Here is an 18743-nt window from a genome sequence, read left to right as displayed (position 1 = left end):
CCTGGGGCATCTTTAAAGCAGGAGCCAGTGGGTGCTTGCAGACAGAGCTGCGCCCACGTCTGCTGCTTCAGCAGCCGGGCTGGCTTCCCCCGCGTCTGCCTCCCTGTGTCTCCTCCCGTCAGCGGCTGCTGCTAGGCCAGGTACCACTCTGCACGATCTCTGCTCGGGAAACCTGCCGGGCACTCCCTTTGGCATGTGGACTTTGGGTCCCTGAGGACGTTCCTCACTCCTGGGTGAGCAATTTGCAGACAAATTTGGTGCTAAGGAGGACGCACTGGGGTGCTGTTAGCAGATGTTCATGGAGGGTTCCCAGAATTGTCCGAGACACCCTGCTAATACTAGTAACACTTCTGCTGAGTTCAGTGGGGAGTGAATCCGTGTAGATCTCCCTGACTGATGAGGCTTGCCCAACTGCCCCCAGAGACAAGGAAACAGAAGATTGCAAAAGGCTGAGACAGGACCTCTTACAAATGGGTGACAAAGTCACAAGGCACAATCTCCCAGACCTGTTCATCTTCCCCTCTTTAGTGCTGTATTTACCCACTGCTCTTCATGCGACATTTCATTGCTGCATGCAGGATGCAGACACAGCCGGCCCTGAGCTGGAGCTCCAAAGCTGGAGGAGCTCTTCAGCAAATGGTTGTGTTTTCAAAGTCTTTTCAAAACCATGAGAACACGGCGCGTCCTCATGACATACACCATTCCCTCTCCCAGCCATGATCAGGGAAATCCCGGTTGAGTCCCAGGTCTCCAGCTACTGCCTTAGACCTTCCCACCCATTCTAGCAGGAGCTTCCACTCTACAGTGATCAGGCTTTTAGGAAGAAATTAAAAGAAGAAAGTGCAGGTCTGGGGGAGTGTGAAAGTGAAGGAAACACAGGCAGCTGATGACAAGGTCATATTTTTTTATTGCTTCATACAAGAAAAGAAGAACATGGCAAGAAAGAACAAACAGGGAAATTCTTCCAGCCACATCAGTGCAAAGAAGAGTTACAGGATCTCTCTCCCAGGCACCATTCCTGGGGGCACAAAATCAATCTGTTACATGTTACAGGGAAAGGCGTTGTTCTTGAGGTAAATATAGCAGAAACGGTGCAGAACGTAAGAAAAACCGTTTGAGGATTTACGCTTCCCAGGACAGGAAGGGCACTAGTAAAGCAAAGACGTGAGGAAGACGTTGGCAGGTTGAGGGATCTGCAAAGCGTTTTCGTTCCTTAGCCTTTGGAGACCCCACAAGGCAACGGCACTGCAGGGTGGGGTTCCCTTGCGGGTCCCACCACAGGAGCCCTCACACGCAGCCCCTCAGGGAGCCCTGCACTTACGACGGCAGACATCTGCGCAAGTGATGGCGTAGCGCCGGCCACAGGCAGAGCACACGCACACGCACTGCGGGCTGGCTTGTGTAACGCAGGCGGTGGGACAGGATTCCACACACTTCGTAACAGCCTGAACGCCCCCACAGCAGGGATCCACGCACGTGGTGGTGCACTTGGTCACCTCACTGCAGCAGGGATCTACACACGTGGTCGTGCACTTGGTCACCTCACTACAGCAGGGATCCACACACGTGGTCGTGCACTTGGTCACCTCACTACAGCAGGGATCTACACACGTGGTAGTGCACTTGGTCACCTCCTTGCAGCAGGGATCTACACACGTGGTGGTACACTTGGTCACTTCAGTACAGCAGGGATCTACACACGTGGTGGTACACTTGGTCACCTCAGTACAGCAGGGATCAACACACGTGGTGGTGCACTTGGTCACTTCCTTGCAGCAGGGATCCACGCAAGTGGTCGTGCACTTGGTCACCTCCTCACAGCATGGATTCACGCACGTGGTCGTGCACTTGGTCACCTCCTTGCAGCAGGGTTCCACACAGGTGGTGGTGCACTTGGTCACCTCCTTGCAGCAGGGTTCCACACAGGTGGTGGTGCACTTGGTCACCTCCTTGCAGCAGGGATCCACGCACGTGGTGGTGCACTTGGTCACCTCCTCACAGCATGGATTCACGCACGTGGTGGTGCACTTGGTCACTCCACAACAGCAGGGATCCACGCACCTCGTGGTGCACTTGGTCACCCTCCCACAGCATGGCTCCACACACTTAGTAGTGCATCTGGTCACAGCTCCACAGCAGGGATCCACACACCGGGTAGCACACTTGGTCACTCCTCCACAGCATGGAGCCACACACCTGGTTGCGCACCTTGTCACTCCTCCACAGCATGGATCTACGCATCTGGTGGTGCATTTGGTCACTCTGCTGCAGCACGGATCCACACACTGAGTGGTGTATCTGGTGATACCTCCACAGCATGGATCTATGCACCTGGTGGTGCATCTGGTCACAGCTTCACAGCATGGATCCACACACTTTGTAGTGCATTTGGTCACCTCTCTACAGCATGGTTCCACACACCTGGTCGTGCACTTGGTCACTCTGTCACAGCATGGATCCACACACTTTGTGGTGTATCTGGTGACACCTCCACAGCACGGATCCACACACGTGGTGGTACACTTGGTCACCTCTCTACAGCATGGATCCACACACCTGGTTGTGCACTTGGTCACTCTGTCACAGCACGGATCCACACACTTAGTGGTGCATCTGGCGACACCTCCACAGCAAGGATCCACACATCTGGTGGTGCATTTCGTCACTTCTCCACAACACGGATCAATGCATGTGGTGGTGCACTTGGTCACTTCCTTGCAGCAGGGTTCCACGCATGTGGTGGTGCACTTGGTCACCTCCTTGCAGCAGGGATCTACACACGTGGTGGTACACTTGGTCACTTCCTCACAGCACGGGTTAACACACGTGGTGGTACACTTGGTCACTTCCTTGCAGCAGGGATCCACACACGTGGTGGTACACTTGGTCACTTCCTCACAGCACGGGTTAACACACGTGGTGGTACACTTGGTCACTTCCTTGCAGCAGGGATCCACACACGTGGTGGTACACTTGGTCACTTCCTCACAGCACGGGTTAACACATGTGGTGGTACACTTGGTCACTTCCTTGCAGCAGGGATCTACACACGTGGTGGTACACTTGGTCACTTCCTTGCAGCAGGGATCTACACACGTGGTGGTACACTTGGTCACTTCCTTGCAGCAGGGATCTACACACGTGGTGGTACACTTGGTCACTTCCTTGCAGCAGGGATCTACACACGTGGTCGTGCACTTGGTCACTTCCTTGCAGCAGGGATCTACACACGTGGTGGTGCACTTGGTCACTTCCTTGCAGCAGGGATCCACACATGTGGTGGTACACTTGGTCACTTCCTTGCAGCAGGGATCTACACACGTGGTCGTGCACTTGGTCACCTCCTCACAGCATGGATTCACGCACGTGGTGGTGCACTTGGTCACTTCCTTGCAGCAGGGATCCACACACGTGGTGGTACACTTGGTCACTTCCTTGCAGCAGGGATCTACACACGTGGTCGTGCACTTGGTCACCTCCTCACAGCATGGATTCACGCACGTGGTGGTGCACTTGGTCACTTCCTTGCAGCAGGGATCCACACACGTGGTGGTGCACTTGGTCACTTCCTTGCAGCAGGGATCCACACACGTGGTGGTACACTTGGTCACTTCCTCACAGCACGTAGGCACACACGTGGTGACCCCGAGGCAGCATGGATCCACACTCCTGGCAGTCTGCGTCACACCAAGATTACCCAGGTTCACGTAAGTGGTGGTGCCCTGAGGAATCCTGGCATAGCAGCAGGGATCCACACATGGAGCCAAGCACTGGATGTTGCAGGCAAGGCCACAGGGATCCACCCGGACAGGAAAATTCTTCACCAGGATGGTGGGAGGTGGAAGGCAGATCTGTCTCAGTTGGCAATCATTTTGGCAATGCATCTTTGAGGGAGGGACAATGTCTGAAAGCAGGAAAAGAATATACTGTGTGGAAAACAGAGACATTCAGCTTTCAGAAAGCTGTTTTATACAGTGAGTTGAACTATGCTTTTTCCGGTGGAATACTGAACAATATACTGGTCAAACAGCCTGAAATCCACTGCACGGCTCTAACTCCACCTGAAAGCATTTTAAACAAGTTTGTAGCTACTGGCTGCACATACATTTCAAACAACTTCTTCTCAAAACAGGAAAAAAGAAAGAAGTGGTGTTATTTGGACTCAGCTAGATTATACCCCAGGATCTGAAGCCATGACAGCCCCCACCTCTTCACAAGTCCCCTTGGTTTGGGATTAACTCTTTGACATTACTTCCCTATTTCCACACAAAAGGGAGACTACGAGGCTTCCAACAGTGCCCTGTCTACACGCAGGTCCTCAGCTAGAGGACGTGAGTCAAGGCGTCGTGCCGGAAAACTTCCACAAGCAAAGAACCTGACACAGTGCAGCTGCTTTCCCACCTCTCCCACAGAAGTCCTAGCTCTTCTCATCCAGCCTTCCTTCCAGGCTTTGTTTACCCTTGCAGCCTGCAAGTCTCCACTTCTTATCTTCCCTCCCACTTTTTTCCTTTGAAGTCCCAGCCTTGCCTTTTGATCTCTCGCAAACCCAATAATTTCCTGGTTAAAACAGGGTACCAATGTCACTGAGGAGAGAGAGAGGCTAGTCCACTCTCAACTACCCTGAGAAACATCTTGATGGGGAAAGCACAGCAATTGCAAAACATACAGCAAATAAAGACTGGTAGAAGATGGAATGAATGTTTACCCTTAGCTCAGCTGCCTGATAAATACCATAAACAAATCTCGCTAAGCAGAAGCACTCATAAGTCTTCTAACTTGCTTCTGCAGAAAACATTAAAAAATTAAATAACCCCAGCCACTCCATTGCTTCCCAGTAAGCCAAGAGAGACTTACCCAGTTCAGCACCAGCAACTGGCAAACGAAACCAAAACGGTTTAAGAAACACTACAATATGAATCCTTTTATATGATTTCAGTGTCCGTGTCTCCGGAAGTGAGACACCTCAGGGGTATGGAAATAAAATTTTTAATAATCCAGACCTGCTCCTCCTCCAGTCCGTAAATTACTTGCTTACATTATAATTTTTAACGAAACCTAGCCACTGAAGTGGTACATGCGACTCTATGACTGCTGCCTGCAAGCTTGAATTCCGGATCCGTGTATTTCCTACGGGGGACAGGGAACAAAGAACTGATGATCCAGCATGGAAACAATCCCCCTCGGGATTAAACTTTGTTTTGATAAAAATTAATTTGGTATGTATTCTTGCACCCTGAGACAGCTGTACAGACCACGACTGCAGATGGGATAGGACTCTGTAAGCGGTTTTGTTCTGTCCTACTGTGCAAGTTTGCTTGCTCTTCCTTGCACACAATATCCCTCCTTCTGAGAATTTTATTCCCGATAATCTGGTCAGAATTTCCCTTACTGCAGTCTGTAGTCATTGCCTCTCACCCTGTCTCTGCCCACCTCTGAGAAGAGCCTCTCCATTAATACTTTTTAGATAGCTGATCCCCAGGATCTCCCCTAAGTCTTTTCCTTTCCAGGGTGAGCAGGTCCTTCAACCTCTCCCCATCCATCATCGCCTCAAGGCCCCTGGACTATCTGGATGGTCTCCACTGGACTCACCCCAGTTTATTGGAGACTGTCTTACACTGTGGGCCCCAAACTGGACACAGCAACCAGATGTGGTCTCACATCTGCCAGATGGAGGGGAGCACTCACCCTCCATAACTGCTGGTGTATGCTGGAGAGTGCAGCCCAGTACCTGGGAACACCCAAGTTTTCTGGGCAGCTTCATAACACCTCTGCTCCTCAACTAAGTACAGTATGCCAGCATAGCCAAAATTTGTTATGATTTTAGCAGTTAGGCAGCCGGGGAAGGCTTCACACTGTGTGAAGATCTTCAGTGTCACTTAAGCTCCTTCCAGGACTTCTCCTGCAGTGGCCCATCTCCATGCAGCCACGCGCCAGGGTGATGCACCATCTGCGTTCGGTGCTCGGACCATAGCGTCCATGGTAGCGGCCCTTTTCGGTTTGCCGTGCACATTTCGATCACATGGTGGGCTAAACCAAGACTGAGATACACCCATCACAAAAGACAGTGAACTGTGCATGACTGCTGCAGCCTGGAGTTGCTGCTTTCTGCCTCCCACAATTGCAGTCAAGTAAAAATCTTCTCTTCTGCAAATCCCTCATTGTAAGAGAGAAGGAAGAGCCAACAATTTCCTTGCCTGAGAGAGATCAAAGACTTTGAAGCTTCCTTCTCTGCTCACTCCAAACTGGCCTTAAGTCACCTGGTGACACAAGCATCGGACCAGTATTACTTGCATGCAGAGACGAGGGCATATATAATCCGGAGACGAAGGCACATTCTTGTGTCTGCACGCTACCCTTTCAATGTGATGTCCACGCCGCTGAGCACAGTGGTGACCAGTGTAGCGGCTTTTGGTTATTTAGGTGGAAATAAGTAAATGTGGGCATCGTGACCACTTGGGTTGCCAGTTTGCTGCTGACCACAGCGATTTGAATTAACCTTTAGTATAATTCAGCTGACTTTGGTAAACCAGTGGGCTGAAAGGAAAAGGGTGGTGGTCACTCCTCGTATCACTCTTCTGCTCTTCAGGGGTGCATGAAGATAAAAGGCAACGTCATGGCGACGGAACAGCATTGGGTTATTTGAGTCAGAGCTTGAGCAGAAAATGCAAAACATCACGAGACGAGCGATGATATAAGAGTTTCCAGAAGCACATCAGGACATCGCCACCAGCGGCACCATGCGTGAACAGGACAGGGGCAGTGACAGAAAGAGGTCAAATGTGGCTAAAAATAAAAGAATCCCCCAGATCCCACGTGCCATCCTGTCCTTAATGGCCCATATGATGTGTTGGGCTGGAGGATGTTCTACCGTCACAGAAAAACTGACCCATGACTGGGCAACTATTTGAGAGCAGGTCGAGAATCCATTCATTTCCCAAATTCTTCTCTGACGTCAGCCCCGTTGAGAGGACACGTGAATTCGCAGGCCATCTTTGCTCACTTGAGGTTATGCTACAGCCACGGAAATAGCCGGTTTCCATTAAAAATAATTAGTCAAATAATCCATCTCAGGGCAGAGGCGGAGCAGGTCTGGGATAGCAAAGGGTAGCTTGTCTGTGCGCCTGGGGCACCTCACCTCTGGAGGCCAGGCTCTTGAATATACAAGGCAGATCTCCGGTTAAAGCTGCCGTGTCTGCTCGCTGCCTTTATTTGCTGATACTGAGCTGGGTAAGTATCTTCGGGATTGTATAGATCTAAGCCTATTACTGGTGTGAATTTTCTGTATTTGCTGGAATAGATTACTGCCACCAGCTGTGTAAAGGAAATTGTTTATTGGCTCTCACACTTCCCTGCTGATAAGAGTTTGAAAGAGTAATAATCCTCTTCCTTCGCACTTACTTTGCTGTAATTCCCATGGATGCTCTGCAAAACGCTTCCAGTTGTCTCAGCTCTGGATTTAGAGGGCTAAAACACGGCAGGCAGGAGCCGCAACTGCTGCACACGTAGCTCTCGTCTAAGCGGTGAAGCAACTGCAGCATCGCGTACGGCAGCGGCCAAGCTCCCAGGTAAGAGCGCCCGGCATCAGGGTAAGCCTGAACAACTACGTCTGTCTTTTACCTGTCTAGCCTGTTGCTGCTTTTAGCCACGGTAAAGGGAGGACAGTGATAGCTGCACCTCTTGCGAGATGGGTATTCTCCTGCAAGAGAGCTTCAGGACAAGCAGCAAATCTCTCGAAAATAGAAGTGATTAACTTGAAGTTTATAAACCTGCTGAAAACGTTAATTAAACCCACTGTTATCCTTATCCTAGAAAATGCTGCTAGGGTGAAATTGTTTGGCTTAAAACAGATTTTAATAAGAAAAGCTGTTTGGAAGTTTATACGGAAAAACAGAATGACCAAACTTCTTTTCATAAGGAGTGGTTGCAGAATTTTGAAAAGCAAAAAAAGGAAATTTCCTCTCTTTTCCTTATTTCATTACCAAATCATGGCATAAATAGCAACTGTCTTGCTAAAGAATTCACCAGCCAAGAGTGAAATGTCTGATGCTTTGGGTTAGTAGACACCAAATAGCTCTTTTTCTTTCAGGCTTGCCTGCAGTGCAGAAAGATGTCCTCCCAGTGCAAGCTGCCCTGCCTGCCTCCTCCTGCCTGCACGGGGAAGGCTGCGCACGCTGACACTCGCCCATCGCACTGTGCTGTGGTGGACCTGGATGCCTGCCCCGTGCAGGACATGCAACCCTGCCCTGAGCAGACTGTCCAGATGGACCCCTACCCGCGTCAGGGTGCAGTCACCTGCCTGGATGCTTGCCCTCAGGTTGGGCCAACCTGCCCACCTCCGGCTGTCCCCGTGCCTGGGGATGCCTGCTGCCTTGAGCAGGCAGCTGCCTTGGACTCCTGCGCACCTCCATGCGTGGGTGCCTGCGTGTGCCCAGCAGCAACCCCCTGTGACCCTCCTCAAAGCAAGGGAGGGATCAACTTCCCGTTCCAGCCCACAGCCTCGCCAGTGGAGCTCTGCACCCCTGAGACAGTTGGGACACGTGTGGAAAACTTCCCCTTCCAGCACGCAATCTCACCAGTGGATCCCTGCATCCCTGAGACAGCTGGGACCTGCGTGGAAACCTTCCTCGTGCAGCACCCAACCTCAGCAATGGATCCCTGCACCCTCGAGACAGTTGGGACCTGTGTGAAGACCTTTCCCCTCCAGCCTCCAGTCTCGCCGGTGGAGCTTTGCATCCCTGAGACAGCTGGGACCTGCGTGGAAAACATCCCCTTGCAGGACCCGATCTCATCTGTGGAGCCCTGCACCCTTGAGGTGCTCGAGACCTACACGGAGGAGCCCTGCTGTGCTCAGGGTGTGACTATTGGTGATCCCTGCCCTGATCAGTGCTCGGTTACACGCGTGGATCCCTGCACATCCCAAAGCGTGATCTGTACGGAGCCATGCGTGTCCCAGAGCGCCGCAGAACCCACGGGGACACGCACACCGCAGAGCGCCGTGGAGCTGTGCGTGCCCCAGGACACCGCGGGACCCGCAGACACCAGCTCTACCAAGGGCACAGCCAAGGGTGCCGCCGCCCGCCCGTCCCCGTGAGCACCCTTCCGCCTCAACAGCCGCACCGCCGCCATCGTGGAGCGGTGCCTCTCCAGGTGTCAGAACTGGCTGCGGGGCAAGAAATAAGAGCGACAGCAGTGGGCACGCAGTGAGGAAGAGGTTTCCCTGCATAAACGAGACCTCCTCTGGTGAGTCTCTCTGCTTCTCATGTGTAACAACAAGAGAGAGAATTGCTCCATGTTCAATAAAAAAAATACTTTTCAATCATTGGTTAATTATGGCTCTTATTTTTATTGCTTAATGTTAACTGCAATACTAATGGCAAAAGCGCAATGCAAGTGTTAATTTCATTCACAGAGACCCATTTCGTCATCTTCAACCTTTTTACTTCCCACGTACAAATAACAACTTTCATAGTCTGTCTTAAATTCAGTTATGATTTTGCCTTTGGGTTTTCCATCCTTTTTTTTTAATGGTCTTTTAGATTGAAATTATTATGAGAATATTGAGAAAAGTAGCTCAAAGGCATCATTTTAACATAGCTGGAGAAAGGTCTTTTAAGGAGATACAAAATGACAGCATTTAGGGTGAAGGAAGAGCAAACACTGAACAGAAAGAAGTTGCAGAAAACACCAGGAGAAGGAGTAACGCTGAGAAATGGGAGTTTTATTGCACAACGTCCAGCTGAAGGCTGGGTAAAACTCTGTAGAATTAAAAGTTTTCGTCACATAACAGCTTTCCCCAGAACCGGAGTTGTATGTTTAAATATTACCAGCAACCTGATGCAGTAGGTGGATAAAGCTTTTTTAAAACCACAGAAAGAGCAGGGGGAGAAGGATATACCAATTATTCCGGCAGCTGCCTGCCCTGTAACTGATCTATCATCCGGCATTTCTCGCCCAGCAGCCCTATCGGACTCGGTGCTAGCACCCCAGGCTCTCCGTACTCCCCGGGGCCCTTGGTCGCAAGCTGCTCTCTGCTGACACAGCAGTTTGCTGCCACTGCAAGAAGACATACCCAGCTCAAGGCAGCCTGGAAAAATTCTAAGAACCAGCCCAGGCATCCGTAAACAGCTGCTCAGTGAGAGCCATTTTTGTTGGATCATGGCACTTTGTTTGCTGGGTCTTCAACATTCTCTGCTCGAAAGGATTTTTCTGCCTCCACACGCACCTCAAATAAAATATCTCCATGCGTTTGCGCTCTCTGTGTATTTGCAAAGAGATGAAACAAGTCTTTATAGCATAGCAACAATCGCAGCTTATTAGACTGAGGGAATAAATCTTGATGAACCTGAAAAGTTTGTCAGCTGTTTCCATTTTTTGCCCAGTAAATAAATCAACAGATATCATTCTCCAGACATTATGCCAGATTACCGTGCCTGAAACTACATCTATCACCCATTATGTTGTAATGAGATTCTTTTGAGTTAGATTAGATCTGCAGTATTAGATTCACCTATAAATCAAACATTAGTGAAGATCGCCTATAGGAACATAAAAATGACAACTAAAATGAACCAGCAAAGACGATAAGCAGAGGAACACTGCTTACTGGAGTACCAAATATGCCCTTGCAAAGTCAGATAAGCTCCGCTCCTTGTTAGAAGATGCTCTTTGGACACCCTATTACCAGGCTGTCCTTTACAAATCACTGTGTTCTCCCACATCATCTCGGTTACAAAAAAGAACTTCCCATTACACACTGGCATCGCCCTGGCTGGCACTTCCCCTCCCAACCCCAACATTCCTGGTTATGCCAACACAGTGCGCCCCATCCCAGCACATCTGACTTCCAAACACCCATCTACTGCTGCTCAGACTGTGCTGGCATCATCCTGGGTGCTTTCCAATAAAATAAAGCCTGGAGACTGAGCCGTTTCCTCCAGCACAGCAGCCCAGGCAGCGAGTTTCCTTTTCTCAAGTGTCATTACGCTGGAGGTGTTCATCAAGACCAAGGTGAAGGTTTCTTTAGCTGTTTAAAGGACTCCACAGTCCATCCAGCGCCATAAGTATGTCATGTTTTATACGAAAACTAAACCTAGAAAAACTTGTCCTTTTTGTTAGGTGCATCGACTGTCACTTCAGCGTTTCTTCGTTTGAGCAATCTGGGGCAGGGATGATCTTTGTGGCCAGGCTGCAGTGCCCTGATCCCAGCCCCAGGCCTGCAGCGCTGGTGGTAAAGCAGCACAGCAGGAAGAGGTCCAGAGCCAGCTAGTTCCTTTCACTGGTCTCTGCTATCTGGGGAAGTACTGTGTTTTCATCTCAGAATTCATGAGCAGCCTGCTCATTGCCTTCCCCCAGCTCTTCATTCCTTTGACGGTTCTCATGTTCCCTTTGCCACAATCTCCTCCCCTTGGCCATCTGTCATTATTCCTGCCTTGTGACACCTCATCATCATCAGGGTGGAGTGTAATTGGTACAGCTGGAAGAGGCACCAGGTGTGATTGTGGCATTCCTCACATCAGCTAGTAATTTATCCCTTTCCTACAGAGAGGAAGGAAAGACAAAATGCCATCCAGCCCGGGTTTGGCCAAGCTTTGTTTGCAAACAGAACTTGAGGACCTTACTTCTCAAGCATGGCCAACAAGGCTGAGAGCTGGCGCAGGGACATCTTAGCTGGCACTGAGACGAAGGACCATAAGCAGTATCCCAGGGCTGCTACTGATTATTTCATGGAGCCAGGTCAGTCATTTTAGGAAGCCGATCCTTCAGAGCAGGTCAACTGCTGCAGGTCTGCCCTGTGAGCGGTGCCAGTCTGGAGCCCGCATTCCCCCGGCCTGAGTCACCAGCTCCAGACAGTCTTCCAGGCACAGAGAAGAGACTGAGAAGTCCAGTTAAAATGAGCATCTCCCACCCTTTACTAAACACAGAGAGGTCAGCACCGCTTAGCGCGTCCAGGTAACTCTTCAAAACACACACAAGCTGCACTAAGTGAAGCGTTTAACAAAAATAACAAGTTCAGCCATTGCCACGTCGGCTCCAAATTTGGTTTCTTCATCCCATTTTTTCCCTTTCTGGTTTTCAGGCTCCCATCCAGCATCTTGCTGGGTTCAGGACCAGGTGACTTTTGCCCATGGGCTGCGACTGGCTCCGTTTTGAGCAGGGCACAGCTCTAAACTTCAGCACAAATGTACACCCAGGCAAGAAGCTTCTGAGAACGGCTGGGAGCCTGCCAAAGCCCAGCACACCTTCCCAGTCTAAACAAACAGAAACGTTGCTCTTTAACAAGGCAGGTCATGGGCAGAACTGGTAGAGCCTGGTTTCCACCGCCCGTCCTGTGTCCAACAGCCCAGTGAAGGGAGAACCGATCAGTGCTTTCTACTACAACAGCTTAACCAGGTCTCTACCAATTTTCGTGAAACTAATAGAGATTTACCATTTGTTTCAACCATGCCACTGTGTCAACTTTTCTTGCAAATAATAGGTCAGGATATTACAAGCGGGAGCGTAGAGGCTTTACTTCTTCGGAAAGCCAGGCTAAAGAAAAATGAACCCCTATGAAAAAAAGGAAGCAGGTGATTTCCCTGTCTGTACATCTCTCTGGGAAAGAGGAAAGGAGCGGGCAGGGCAGGCAGGAGCTGCATTCTCGCAGGCAGCGCAGGCAGCACAGTGCAGGACAAGATGCATCAGCCTGGCTGTCCCCCCTGCTGCCACCGCCCAAGCCTTCCCAAGCCGTGAGCAGCTTCCAGACCCGCACTGTTCAGCTCACCGAGCACTGCCGTACGGCTGCCAAGATACGTGTCCCTGCCAGGCAAGCTCTGTCTCGCCCCAGAGCACCCGCTCCGGTCCTCGGCTGCCAGCCCAACACAACGCCTTGTTGCTCCCCGGCAGCGCCTTACCCAGCCAGATCCACCACACTGCCAGCCTGGCTTTGGTGGGGTTTCTATCAGGTCGTGTTTCCCAACACGTCCTCTCTGCCCCCTTCCACCCTCTGCTCTAGACAATGCTCCCGTTGTTGCAGCACAGCCACCTCTGAGCACTTCTTAATCGCTTTCTCTTCAGCTGCCCTCAGTGCTCCTGCGGATACTCCTTGGTGGCCAGAGCTGCTTTTCAGGAGAGCAGAAGGCAGCTTTCCACCCCAACCAGAGAAGACACTAAACCTGAGACTAAGTCATCACCCAAAATTGCAGCTTCCTCTGAAAACGAGTGAGCAAAAGGCACTGAAAGTCTCTCACTGGTATGCTGGGCAGTGAGGAAGCTAACGGGCAAAGGCACCGAAATTCTCCCCACCACTAAGGGGAGCAGCCGGAATGAGTGCTGCCCGTGACTCACTGCCACCACAGCCACAAGAGGTGACTCAGGTCTCCACCAAACCCTCAGCTTTCAAGTGGAGCAAGCCATCAGGGACCACAACTGACCAACTGCCCTGTCCCGTCCCAGCCCACCTCCTCTGCTGACTGCCCGGGATGAGGCAGCGAGCTCCACGGGCAGCAGGAGCCAACTGCCGCTGCCTCCATCCCCAGCCACTGTCCCCACACGTGGTAGGGGCGATGGCTCCGAGCTCAGGATGATACAGCAGGGAAAGAAAATCAAAGAGGAGTGCTCGCAGACGGGCTGCTACACCTGCCCAGCCTCTGAGCATGACCACAAAAACCTGGCTTACAGTCAGAGCTCTGCCCAGAAACCGATTTTCCCCAGCTAAACCCCGTGGCTGGCTCCGGGAGCGCGTCTGGGTGCGGGCAGCAGACTCGGCGGGAGGGATGGCGTCCCAGCTGCCCACACCAAACGCACACCGTGTGTCTGTGCAGGCAGGCGCCTGGCCTGGGCACCGCAGCACGCACGCACACGTGTGTCCGTGCATGCACACCCGCAGCGTCCTCTGGCGGTACACGGCACGGGAAGGCAGGAGGACATGTCTTGCCGGGGCTTGGAGAAGTTCAAAGGCAAGGAACATAGAAGCAGTGTCAGAGCTCGTTTTCTGATGACAGTTAAAAAGCAGGACCTGCAGTCTTCTGGGCTGGAGGTAACAAGTAGTAGCTGCGTGATTCATTTTGTCTTGAACATCCATCAGTTAACAGCATTCCCAAATACCTGGGATGAAGGACTGCCACACAGCACACTGCCTCGCCGGGAGTCCCTCTCCTTACAGGGAAAAGCAGGTGCCTTCAGAGGGAGGCGAAATCATTCTTCACGGCAGTAAATGTGGGATCATCTCATCTCACCTTCCTCCCTGCCCCATTTCCATGTTTGGTTGGTTTATTCTTCGTCTACTTGCTAAAGATTTGCTTCAAATGAGATACAGAATTTCACATGTGCTCTCTCTGCACTGGCTAGCTGCATATCATTCTTTCCCAGACCTAGAGCTGTTTAAATGCACTTCTGAGTTCCTTTGCACCTTCAGAAAATATAATTTACTCAATGATGGCTTCTATGTTTTGAATTCAAACAGCTGGCTGGATAAGTTCAGAGCAAAGGAAGCACAGAAAAACCCTGCCTTCACAAGGAGGATCAACGGGCGAGAGGAACAAGATAATCTGAAATACCTGTGCCCCTTTGTGAGTTCTGGGGTACGAATGCAAAGGAAGGGCTTAATTAACTTCTCCGTAAGTATAGTTAACATATGTATTAGAACTGTCTCAAAACAAGAAAAGTATCCTCAAAAACCTTGTTTCAGCCAAGAGATTAATTCCTAATTTTAATTGTGGGATTATTCAAATGCAGAAAGAGTCTTTTAGATATTAAAGGCTGCTAGCTGGCTTTCAGTGCATTACCACAGGGAGCCTTAGAATCCAATTATCTCTGAAGAAATACGTTAAATGTCCTCATTAACATGTAAAAAAGTGGAAACATGTATTAGGGAAAAGCTGATGTATTACACTTCTTAATGTCACAATGAATTAGCAATAAAGAAGGTTGCAACAGAAATAACCTGCTGAAATGCCTAGGCAGCGTAGGAAAATAAAGCATGTTATTCCAATTAGCTTAATTCCTGATCATGACATAGATGTAGCGATAAAACTCTCTGTATAATGGGCTCCAGCCGGGTGAAAGTGTAGGAATTGTGCTTTGTGCATGGAAGGAAGCAAGAGCAGGGAGGGAAGCCTGAACCTCAGCGTAAACTGCCCTCAGCAGGCCAGAGGAAGGAGGCAACGTCAGGGAGGAGGCAGAGGAGCCAGGTCAGGAAGGCAATAACCCAGATCCTCTGGGTCCCCCGGCTGCACAGCGTGCAGGCACTAACCAGGCATTTGCTTTTTCTTTCAGCATCCCTAAGCAAGCCCCATCCATTTGAGCCCCGCAGTCTCCCAGCTCTCCAAAACCCGTATTTAAATGCTTTCTCACGTTAAACTTTCCCTCTTTCATCAGCACTAACCTACACTTCTGCTCTTCCCTGCTGAGCAGGAACAGAGTCACACAGGAATAAACAGTAATTTGCTGTTTTATTTTTCTGTTGAGAAACCTGACCGCTCTGACCTAACTCCCACCCCCTTGAGCCCCAGACCTTAAACACCCCCAAGTCCTCACACCCCACACCAGCCCCTGCCATTACCGCCTGACGCACCCTCACCACACACCCCCGACCGCTGGCAATGCTTTTTCTGTGCCCCCTGCCCTCCCAGTGCCTCCTTCATCTGCTGCTTCCTTTCCTCCCCTCCCCATTAACTGAGGAGTTGAGCAATTTTCCAGATCCAAGAGGAAAATAACCCCGGGGCTGTCTGAGGAGGCACCAGTTTTCTAGTTATATTTTCAGTGAAAATAATTGTAGGTGAGGTTGGTTTACCTGGAGTTTTCTACATTAAAATACAGCAGGAGAAATTAAGCATGACCCAAGTTGTAGATCTTCTGCAATCACTATGGTGGTAACAACAGCTACCAAATTATTCTCAAGCTCTTGTGTAACCATACACATTTCCACACCTTTCTTTTTTCCTGCACTTTGGACACAAACCTGCTCTAAATGACCACACCAAAGTCCCAGTGCTGTCCTGAGGCAGGTGTCACCTCCAGCTTCACCCAGCTCTGGTGCACACAACTCCTCCAGACCCATCCCAGCTGTGCAGTCCACAGCCTGCGGAACCACAGCCGCCCCTCGTGTGGATGCCAAACACCTTCCAGTGGTGCCCAGTGACAGGACAAGGGGCAACGGGCACAAACTGGAGCAGAGGAAGCTCCAGCTGAACCTGAGGAAGAACTTCTTCCCTCGGAGGGTGCCGGAGCCCTGGCCCAGGCTGCCCAGGGAGGTTGTGGAGTCTCCTTCTCTGGAGATATTCCACACCCTCCTGGACAAGGTCCTGTGCAGCCTGCTCTGGGTGACCCTGCTTGGGCAGGGGGTTGGACTAGATGACCCATGGAGGTCCCTTCCAGCCGCGATCATTCTGTGATTCTGTGAACATCATTTTGCCCAGGAAACAGAAAGCAAGGTGAACTGGACAGATGTGGATAAAATTAGGCGATCAAATGGCTTAAAGGAAGCAACCAGCGAGCATTTTACCCGCAGCCTAACCTTGAATACACACTGCCTACCCAGAGAAGCTGCTTTGCCCATTGCCCCGACGCATTTCCTACTGCTGAGCTCAGAAAACAGAGCTCCTTCAGCAAATACACCTCAAAAACTTGTGACTATTAGTGGAGTGAGTTTGCCAGGTAAATAACATGCTGCAGACTTGTTCCCTTCTCCACCACACCATGCACCTTACCTCCATGCCTCCGTGGTAAATCCACCTGGGAAAGCCAGCTCTGAGTAACGTGCATGTTGGCTGCTTCGAACACAAACTCCCCCAGTACTGATCCTTCTCTGAAGCGCAGGTGGCATCACAGGGGAAGGAGCTACCCCTCCGGCCCCCAAGTTTAGGCTGTGGTGCTAATGGTGCCTTTCCAGGACCAGCTCGGCTTGAAGGTCTTGAGTGCCCAGGAGTCTCTAACCACATGGGGCACGGCCTTGGATCCTTCCGTTATTGGGTGAAAACAGAGAAATTAGAGTTCAAGCTTTATTTGAGCCAAAGGCATCACAAGCTAATTGTATTAAGCCATTTGGCTCTGTGGGAAGAGCCGTTTTCACAGTGAAGAGCAGCACAAAAGCTGCTCTTCCACTGCAGAGGAGCTCCTATGAAGATCAGCTTCTTTCCAGACCTCTTCCGAGAGCAAGCCCACCCAGCCCCATCCCAATCCTGTTCAGCCCCCCCCATCATCCTTGCAAACCAGGTGTGAGTGAGTGCAAAGCCTCCCCTCCTGTTTCACCGCTCTCCAGGCAGCACCCTGAGGTTTCGGGTAATTTCATTAGCACAAGTCGTAGCAGCACCTGCTCTCCTCTCCCTGGATTCAACATCATTTCTTGCAAGCTCTGCTGAAAGTGATATTCTTCTCTTTTCTGTTCTGCAGCACTTCTTCACGTACCATTCGACCCTCTAACCTTTTCTGCTTCCTAAAACACGTATGAAATCCTGTACAACACAAACCTGTTATTGTCTACGCTTGTCGACAAGAGGAGAAACCACCCTGCTCAGGGTCTGGGTGGTTTGACTAGAAATAACTTCAGCAGGAACACCCTAAACACTTCTGCCTCTTCAAGGTGCCCCCAGTAATTGCCCTCTACCCTCACCTCAGCTTAATGAGAAGGTTGGCAGCAAACATGCCACGTGTTAGAGGAAAGCGGTACGCTTCATGCATACGTGATAGAAAAGTTGATAGATTGAGAAACAGAAATAAAAGGGAGATCACAGGTCCTCCCTGGCCACTGCCCGCTCAGGCTGACAGAAGAGCTGCTTGATGGCACCTGCGATTAAACCTCTCCGCTGAAAGAAGGAGCATGGTTTCAGACAGAGCCCCCCAGCGAAAAAAAAGCCCTGAGCTCAAGAGGGCTCAGCACACAACCAAAGGACAGGACAGCCTGCAAAGCCCTCCTGACCCTGCAGCCTCCCCTAGTTATCCCTTCCCCGTATATCTGCGAGGATTTCACATCAGTGAAGTGCGACCCATTAACCTTCCCCCCCCATGAAAGGCACAAAGCAAGCCAGGGCAATTTCCTGAAAGTGCTTTTTTTTAATACAGAACTGGGTGTGTTTCATTTTCTGTGACCAAATCACCTTGTGCTTTAAAAGTTACATGGATTTCTGGTATAATTTTTTTCCCCAGTCTTTCTTATTAACCATCTCTTGGCCAAGAAAAGCACTTTAAAAAAATAGAAAGCTATAGTAAGTACACCTAAAAGTCTTACTCCAAATGCCTAGGAAACAACTTCCATATCTAAAATTTATACTATTTCATATATAAAATATATTTTCCTGATCTAACCGCATTTAGGCCTGTGGGGCTCCCAGTTAACCCACTGGGCACCAATATGGTGGCCTCACCCACAGGACACAGGGTTGCAGTGGGGACTGGTCCCTTCCTTGCCAAATGCCTCAGTTTCCCCTTCTGGTAATGGGTGATGGCAGCCCACCATGCCCACAGTCCCCAGCTGCTCGCTGGCTCTGGGACACACCATGTCACCCCTCTGTCCTACTCCCAGTGCCACTTGGTGGCACTGTTAGAAAAGGTTTCTTTGCTCGATGCCTACCTCCCCATCGGGATCCAGAAGAGGGAGTTTCTGGAAGGAAACACATTCATCTTGGCATCACAATATCCTCATTTTTCTTCCTTTGTTTTCTTTGGTCTTTATTCACCATGCAAGCACTCCCAGGCGTCTCCTCCCCTGCCCGTCAGTCACTGGGGATCTCCTTTCGCAAAACACGTTTACCAGACACAAGAGTCCCGGG

The sequence above is a fragment of the Opisthocomus hoazin genome, chromosome 30 (assembly GCF_030867145.1).
Source record: "Opisthocomus hoazin isolate bOpiHoa1 chromosome 30, bOpiHoa1.hap1, whole genome shotgun sequence".
NCBI lineage: Eukaryota > Metazoa > Chordata > Aves > Opisthocomiformes > Opisthocomidae > Opisthocomus > Opisthocomus hoazin.
The sequence above is the reverse complement of the archived record's forward strand: the minus strand, read 5'-3'. Positions refer to the sequence as shown.